The sequence below is a fragment of the Gossypium arboreum genome, chromosome 11, assembly GCF_025698485.1.
Source record: "Gossypium arboreum isolate Shixiya-1 chromosome 11, ASM2569848v2, whole genome shotgun sequence".
NCBI classification, from domain to species: Eukaryota; Viridiplantae; Streptophyta; class Magnoliopsida; order Malvales; family Malvaceae; genus Gossypium; species Gossypium arboreum.
The window spans coordinates 35,265,191-35,274,122 of record NC_069080.1 but is presented as its reverse complement, the minus strand read 5'-3'; the positions used below and the strand labels follow the sequence as shown (position 1 = coordinate 35,274,122).

At 36.1% G+C, this 8,932-nt stretch overlaps 1 non-coding gene across 1 annotated transcript; it reads left to right on the top strand.

The window, feature by feature from the left end:
- Window positions 1-4,554: 4,554 nt before the first annotated feature.
- LOC128284958 (small nucleolar RNA R71) lies at window positions 4,555-4,660 on the top strand. The gene has a single exon (XR_008275375.1). It is a non-coding gene; the product is annotated as a small nucleolar RNA R71 (small nucleolar RNA).
- The last annotated feature ends 4,272 nt before the right edge of the window (window positions 4,661-8,932 follow it).

The following is an 8,932-nucleotide window of genomic DNA, read 5'->3' as shown; positions in this document are numbered from 1 at the left end:
TCCCTATTTCAACGATCGACTATATCTTGACCACTCTTCACTACTGAATCAAATTTCTCATTGTACAGATTTCAAAATATGTTCTTGTTTATTTCATTTGAAACTAGACTCATTAAGGAGTCTAATAATATAAATTTTATCTTACAAAAATTTTTATACTATTTATAATGATTTTCTAAAAACAAAACAGGGGATTTCAGATTTATTCTGACACTGTCACACACAACTTTAAATATCTCTCTATAGGAAATTCCTTTGCTTACACTGTTTGTTTTATAAGAAACTAGACTCATTGAGCTTTGATTACATATTTTATTCAGTCTCTAATTCCACTCCAACAATTTATGGTGATTTTCAGAATCACGCTACTGCTGCTGTCCTAAGCAGATTATTACAATTTGCTCTTAAATTTCCAAGTCCAAACACTTAAGAACTTAGCATTTGAGTTTAAAACATATCATCATATATAAGTACTTCTTATTATCACATACAAATCATAATTTAAATATCACTTTTCTAATAACAAATCGGCTAAGGCTCATAGAAGTAACTTATTCCTTATCATTTTACTATAGGTAATTACACCAATTCATAGTCCCATCTTTACCCGTATTCCATATCATTCCTCATTATAACTAAACTTATATGCTAGAAACTTACCTCGGATGTTGTCAAATTATTTCAACGGCTATTCGATTACTTTTTCCTTTCCCCTATCCAACTTTGATCCTCTAAGCTCTTGAGCTAAATCAAACAAATTTACTTCCCAATCAAACATAGTCATACGACATCCATATACATTTTAAAACCAATTCATTTGAATCAATTGACCACTTAAGTCTATTATCATTCATTTTCAAATTTGTGTACTTGATAAGTCACATTAAACAATTATATATGTAACTTTAATACATATTTATATTCGAATGTCTCAACGACACAAGGCGATACATAAGGCATTAACATACATATAAATATATTTTAGTAGATTACTCAAGTTATGCACAACATGTATATATATACACTCTCATATTCATTATTATAAATATTGCGAATACTCATTTAATAATCAACTCATATACTCATACATGGACGATTTGAAATTTCCTTTAACCAATTATACAATCGGCAATGGCTACAATAACTTAACAAGCCTTAGAAACTTCTTTAACCTTTTAACTTCATCTTATTACCCCTAAAGTCCGAATGCACACATAACAAAATATAATGCCAAAACGCCATTAACATATACAAATTTCATCCTTACAATGTATATAATTCATTCGGCCATTCATCACTCACCTAACAAAACTTCATATCAAATTCCTATGACCGATCACACATATACTTACATTCCAATATTCGTAATATTCAAAATCACATTCTAAATAAAATAGTCATGAACAATGCCAAATCCTTAAGTGTTCAAACATAAATTTTTACTTAATTCAAAACATATAAACAACATTTGTTCAAGACATCAAACCTTTTTAATTTCGGCTATTACTAATATAAACATTCACAAATCATATTCTTAGGAAGACCAATTTCTTTCCACAACACATTCATCATCAATACTTAGATGAAACAACCAAAATTCCTTCATTTATACCCTAGCCGAATGCTCCAATCATCCATCAAAATTACAAATTTTAGCATGGGCTAAGTAAGAACCATGATTATTTACCTAAAACAGTTAAAATTTCACAATTTAACATAATATACTAACCTCCTTAATGACTCAAGTGACCAAAATTCTTCCTCCCTTTCTTTCTTTCCTTCGCCAAGATGAACAAGAATGGAGCTTTATTTTATCACCCCTTTTTTTTATTCCTTAACAATATAAAATTATACAACCATCATAAGTAATTATTTATGTCTATTTTAATATAAATTCCTCATCATGGCCGCCACTATAAACAAAAAGGAATATTTGACATGCAAGTACAAGCATTTTATAACATGCATTAATAGGCCACTTTAACATTTACCTAGCACATTTCTAAATTTTCTCACACAAGTCCTATTTAATAAATTTCACATACTATTAACAAAATTTAAGCATGAAATTTTCACACATGCATATTCATATATAATAATCATCAAATATGTCGGTTAATTATTTTTATGACTCGGTTTTGTGGTCCTGAAACCACTTTCCGACTAGGGTCAAATTAGGGATGTCACACCCACGCCCGTGTCAATCTAACAGGTTCGACCACAAGTGCTAGACACTGGCGTGGCGCACGCCCGTGCTGTTTTAACAAGTTCCCCCACGGTTCTTCCACACGGCCGTGTCGCACGCCCGTGTTGTTTTGAAAGGTTCGACCATGGCCTTTTCGCACGGCCGTGGCGTTTTATCATTGCCTATGTTTGGGAAAATCATTGCCCTGTTTTCACACGGCCCTAAGCACGACAGTATGCTTGGCCGTGTCTCTGTGGAAAACCTGTATTCAAGAGTTCCGTTAGTAAGTTAGGTGTTGAAGTCTAAATTTTAAAGAAGTTAATACAATTAGTGCTCGGGTTGCCTCCCAAGAAGTGCTTATTTATAGTCTAAGCTCGACTTACCTCTCCATTGAATGATCATTGTGGTTTGAGGAGTTTATACTCCTCATTCCTGCTATCATTCTCATCAAAATAAGGTTTCAGACGAGTGTTGTTTACCTTAAAAGTGCCGAACTTGGGATGACTTACCTCGACTGTACTGAATGGGAAAATGCCAAGTACCGTAAGAGGGATTTCTTCATTCAGTGTGGTAGTGACAATGTGAGAATCTGCGGCATGTAATAAGACTTTATCTCCAACCTTAAGTTGATGTAGAAAGGTGTTGAGCTTGTTCTGGCATAGTTCTGGTTTATCATGCGTTCTTGGTTTATGCGTCCACCATTCATCTAGCTCCACGATTTGTAGCCTTCGTTCTTCATGAATAGGTCCTCTACCATTGCTAGAGAATGGCTCATGTACTTCCTTCAGACTCATTTCCTGCAAAGTAGGTTGCATCATATTGTCAGTTTTAGTAGAATGGGTTAAACGATCACCTTCAATTTCTGATGTGTTGCCAGAATTTCGAGTTAGAAAGGTGATTGTTTCGTCTCCTTCATGGAGTGTGAGTTCACCTGTGCCAACATCAATGATCGTTTTAGCAGTTGCTAAAAAAGGCCTTCCTAGAATTAAAGGAGTGTTGCTATCCTCTTCTATGTCTAGTAACAATGAAGTCCACGAGAATATAAATTTATTGATTTTAACTAGCACATCTTCAATAATACCCCTAGGAAATCTTATAGTTTTATCTTCTAATTGAATGTTCACCCTAGTCTGTTTGGTTTCCCAAGACCTAATTGTTTGAACATTTTGTAGGGCATGACGCTAATACTAGCCCTTAAATCAGCTAATGCATTATTAACTTCTAAACTACCAATTAAGCAAGGGATTGTAAAACTCCCTAGATCTTTTAATTTGTTCAGTAGCTTATTTTGCAGAATAGATGAGCAAACTGCGTTTAGCTCCATATGCGACGTCTCGTCCAACTTCCACTTATTTTCTAAAAGCTCTTTTAAAAATTTCATTACGTTTAGCATCTGTGATAGGGCTTTAATAAATGGTAAGTTAATGTGTAATTTTTTTAAGAGTTTAAGGAATTTACTAGGTTTTTCATCTGAGCGGTCTTTCCTTGTCGCGTTGGGGTATGGCACACGAGGTTTATATTCGACATTCACTAATTTGTTTTTATTATGACCTACCTCACCTTGACCTTTGCTTACCACAGTTTCTTGCCTCGGCTCTGGCTCAGGCTCAACGACTCCTTCGTCATCTTGACTATTAATTGCATTGAGCTGTTCCCTTGTGTTGGGTTCAGTATTACTTGGCAAGCTACCTTGTGGTCGTTCAGAGATTAGTTTAAAAAGCTGGCCTATCTGAGTTTCAAGCCCCTGGATTGATGCTTGTTAATTTTTAAGTGTTGTTTAGGTGTTTTGGAAATAAGTTTCTGACACCGATATAAATTTTGAGAGCATCTCTTCAAAGTTCAGCTTTTTTTCCTGTTAGTAGGGTGGTTGTTGGTAGCCTAGAGGTGGTCTCTAATTTCCTTGGCCTCCCCATGAGAAATTTGGGTGGTTTCTCCAACCTTTATTGTAAGTGTTACTATATGGATTGTTTTGAGATTGAGAATTATTACCCATGTAATTTAACTTCTCGTTATCCATGTTGTGGCCATAAGGTTGGTATTTCAAATTGCTTGATCCACCTCCACTTGCTTCGTACTGCATTACTGGGTGAACCTATGAAGAACTAAAAAAACCATCAATTTTCTTATTCAAGAGTTCTACCTGATTAGAGAGCATGGTGACTGAATCGACGTTATAAACACCGTCTGTTTTCGTTGGTTTTTTCCTCATGACTTGCCACTGATAGTTATTCAGTGACATCTCCTCTATAAACTCATAAACATCTTCAGGTGTTTTATTATTGATGGTTCCGCCAGCAGCTGTGTCAACCATTTGCCGAGTCGAAGGATTCAGGCCATTATGGAATGTTTGAACCTGAAGCCAAAGCGGTAACCCATGGTGAGGACACCTTCTCAGTAAGTCCTTGTATCTCTCCCATGCATCGTAAAGAGTTTCTAAGTCCATCTACACAAAAGAAGAGATATCATTATGTAATTTGGCCGTTTTAACTGGCGGGAAATATTTTAATAGAAATTTTTCGATCATTTGTTCCCAAGTAGTGATTGACCCTCGTGGTAATGAGTTCAACCACTATTTAGCTTTGTTTCTCAATGAAAAAGGGAATAACCGAAGACAAATGGCATCATCAGAAACACCATTAATTTTAAATGTATCGCATAGTTCCAAAAAGTTTTCTAAGTGAATGTTGGGATCCTCATCCTGCAAAGCATGAAATTGAACAAATTGTTGCATCATTTGAATAGTGTTAGGTTTTAGTTCAAAATTATTTGCAGCTACAGCAGGTCCAACTATGCTCGATTTAGTTCCTGTTAAAGAAGGTTTAGCATAATCATACATAGTGCGTGGAGCAGGATTTTGATTAACCGCAATTACAGGAGGTAGCTGATTGTCTTGGTTTTCAGCCATCTCTTTGGTTGGGGGTTGAGTATCATCTTCTTGCTTGTTCTCTGTGTATCTTAAGCTTCACCTTATTTCTCTTTGGTTTCTGTGAACTGTGCGATCGATTTGTTCGTCAAAAAGTAGAAGTCCTGATGGGTTTCTTCTAGTCATAAAATTACCAAGAGAAAGAAAAAGTAAATTACTAAATAATAATAATAAAATTAAATTAAATTGCAAGAAAAATAAATGGCTAAAGTAATAAAAATTGAGCGTTCCTAATATCTTAGCTCCCCGGCAACAGCGCTAAAAACTTGATCGCTATTTTCATGACATGTAAGTTTTAAATATTTATAATTAATCATTCTGGAAACTAACTATTATCGCGATGCAGGCAAGTGTACCTATCGAACAGTAGTATAGTTTTAGCAATACCGAATTGTCAAACCCAAAGGAACTAAAAGTACTACTAATGACTGTCTTTTTATTATCTAGCCTAAGAATAAGGGGTTTTGTTTTAACTAACTAAATAACTAATCTAAGAATTCACAGAGAATGGAATTGGGGGATTACTTTTGGAAAATGATTGAATTAAGACAATACCTAAGGAAAAATCCACCTAGACTGTACTTGTTATTCTGGCTCCGAATCGAACGATTTATTCATTTAACTTGTTCCGTAGAGATCCCTAAGTTATGTTATTATCCCTATTTAAGACTAATAATGTCTAATCCCTAGATTGAATAATTGATACTTTTCTCTAATTAACATTCTAGGGTTGCATTAACTCGATCTATGGATCCCCTTATTAGGTTTCACCCTAATCCGACAAAATCCTGTCACCCTATGTCTAGGCGCGCGAACAACTCCGCTTAATTATGACGAATGTACTCTTAGATAAGGTCCATTCCTCCTCTGAATAAGAGCTTATCTTGAATCAGTATCCTGGGATATCAAAACAAGAATTAAGAACACATAATTAAAAACAAGTTAAATATTTATCATACAATTCAGAAAATAATAACAAGATTCGTTTTAGGTTTCATTCCCCTTAGGTATTTAGGGGATTTAGTTCATAACTAAAAAGGAAAACATCTTAGAAGAATAACGAATACAAAACATAAAGAAAACCCAAAACTCCTGAAGGGAAATTGAGGGGAGATCTTCAGTCTTGATGGTGACTCTGGCTTCTGAGATAGATCAATCGGCTTTCTTCTAGTAATTCCTTCCTTCCTCTCAGTACCCCTCTTTTTGTCTTCCTTTAAGGCATATTTATAGGCTTTAGAATGCCTAAAAACCCTTAAAGTTAGCCTTTTCTGAATTGGACTCAACTTGGGCTCAACAGGGACACGCCCGTGTGACACGCCGGTCTAAATCATGCTTCAAATCTCCCAATTTGACACGGCCGTGTTATCTGCCCGTGTGAGGAAGTCCAGGCCATGTTGATTTCGTACTTTGGCCCATTTCCTCTATTTTTGGCCCGTTTCTCGTTCCTTTCACTCTCCTATGCTCTTTTAAGTATAAAACATGAAATTATGGCATTAGGAACATCGAATTCACCAATTCTAAGGAAAAATCATTCATAAAATGTGTTAAGCATGGGGTAAAAATATGTATAAATTACGGTTTATCAGTATTAATGCTCGAAAGATTGGCATAATGTGGTATGATTTTGAGATGGAGATATGGTGTAAATTATGTCATGAAATAGATGATAATTTGATGAGTAATGCAATTAGTAGTCATTTGAGATTGATGATTTTTGGCACTTAGATTTGGCATGTTTTTGAATATGGAATTAAGTAGCTGATATGGTTGAATATAGATAACATGATATATGTATGAATTGACATGTTTTGGCTGCCCTTATTTGTGATGAAATGATACCATTGTGATGGCTAGGTAAGTACGTAGCAAATTGGCCTTGCAAATGGCCTATTTTTGTCCACACGAGTAGAGACACAGGTGTGTGTCTTAGCCATGTGTGACACATGGTCATAATACACGACCGTGTGTCTCTTGTGGTACCCTTCGAATTAAAGTCAGTATACCATATAGTTTTGACAAGGCCTAGACACACAGGCGTGTCTATTGGCTGTGTGTGTGGCAGACGGGCTGGCATACAGACATGTGATCGGCCGTGTGACCCAAGTCAATAACCCCCTAAGGTTTCACATGGATTGGCACAAGGGCGTGTCCTCGGCCCTGTGGTACAAGTTAGTATGTATGCCCTATTTTTACACGGCCTTTGACACGAGTGTGTCTAGTAACCGTATGAGACACACAGCCTATTCCCACAGGCGAGTGAGCAGCTCGACCTGAGGGGGATTTTTCCCAGCCATTTGAAAATTTTCTAAGTTTCTTAAAGTTTGTAAAGGTTATCGGTTTAGTCCCGAACCGCTATTAAGCATTATTTAAGGTCTCATAGGACCTTATAAGGGACAATAAGTTTGATATGAATGGATTTTGATTATGATTAAGTATATGCATGCGAATGAAGTGTGTTGTTCAGTACTGTCTCGTGACCCTATTCCGGTGCTGAATATGGGTTAGGGGTGTTACATTTAATTGGTGTCAGAGCTACAGTTTAGTCGATTCTAAGATTAGCATAGCGTGTGAGAGTCTAGCTATACATGCCATATATATAAACTGTGATAGTGTGATGATTCTTGATAGCTAAAATATATTTTTATATAACAAATGGATCTCAAACGAGCAATAGCTAATGATGTGGAAAGTAATGCACCCGCTCCTGCTGAAGGGACAGTGCCGGCCGATTCTAGGCCGATTTCAAAGAGCCAATGGGGAGAGGCTAAGCAAGCCTTCTTCGAAATGATGAGTGAGTGGTTCACGATGTACGTTCGAACGAATCTGACTATTCAACAACCTCTACCCCCGGCTGTTCCTCAACAAGTTCCAGTAGTACCTCAAGTGTTAGATTCGATTCGATTAAATAAGCCACTAGTAGATAAGATACGTAAACACAGGGCTGAAGAGTTTCGAGCTACAGTTGATGATAATGCTAAGAGGGTTAAGCTTTGGCTCGAGAATACAATTAGAGTGTTTGATAAATTATCCTATACTTCTGATGAATGTATCAAATGTATGGTATCTCTATTAAAGACAATGCATATCATTGGTGGAAAATGTTGATATTAGAAGTTCCAAGGGAACGTGTCACCTGGGAATTCTTTCAATCCGAGTTTCAAAAGAAGTATATAAGCCAGCTATTTCTCGATCAGAAGCATAAAGAGTTTCTAAAATTGAAATAGGTTCGAATGACTGTGACTGAGTATGAAAGAGAATCTGTATGATTAAGCAAGTATTCTCTGGAACATGTCTCCACTAAAGAGATCATGTGTAAAAGATTCGTCGATGGATTGAACAAAAATATAAAGCTATTAGTTGGGATTCTAGAAATCAAAGAATTCGCTGTTTTAGTTGAAAGGGCTTGTAAAACCAAAGATCTTAGAAAAGAAAAGAGAAAAGCTAATTTTGAAGCCAGAGATTCAAGAAAGAGATCAACTAGTAAATCTTATCAGTCTACGTCAAAGAAATTCCAAGACTCGTTAAATCATTCCAATGCCTCTTTAGGGTATTCAAATAGAGATCGAGTGAAACAACAATCGAACTTCAAAGCTCCAGCTACTTTGATTGCTAGTGTTGGCAGTGTGAGACCTAATCAATTTGAATGTAAACATTTGGTAAAAGGAATCCGGTGATTGTGGATTGAATGATCGGGCTATTCTAAATGTTGATCCTTGGATTATTTTATCCGTGATTGTCCGGAGTTGGCTGAACAAGATACAGCAAAGAATGTTAGACCGAGTAACACTTCAGCTAGAGTTAGACAACCTAGAAACACGAGAATT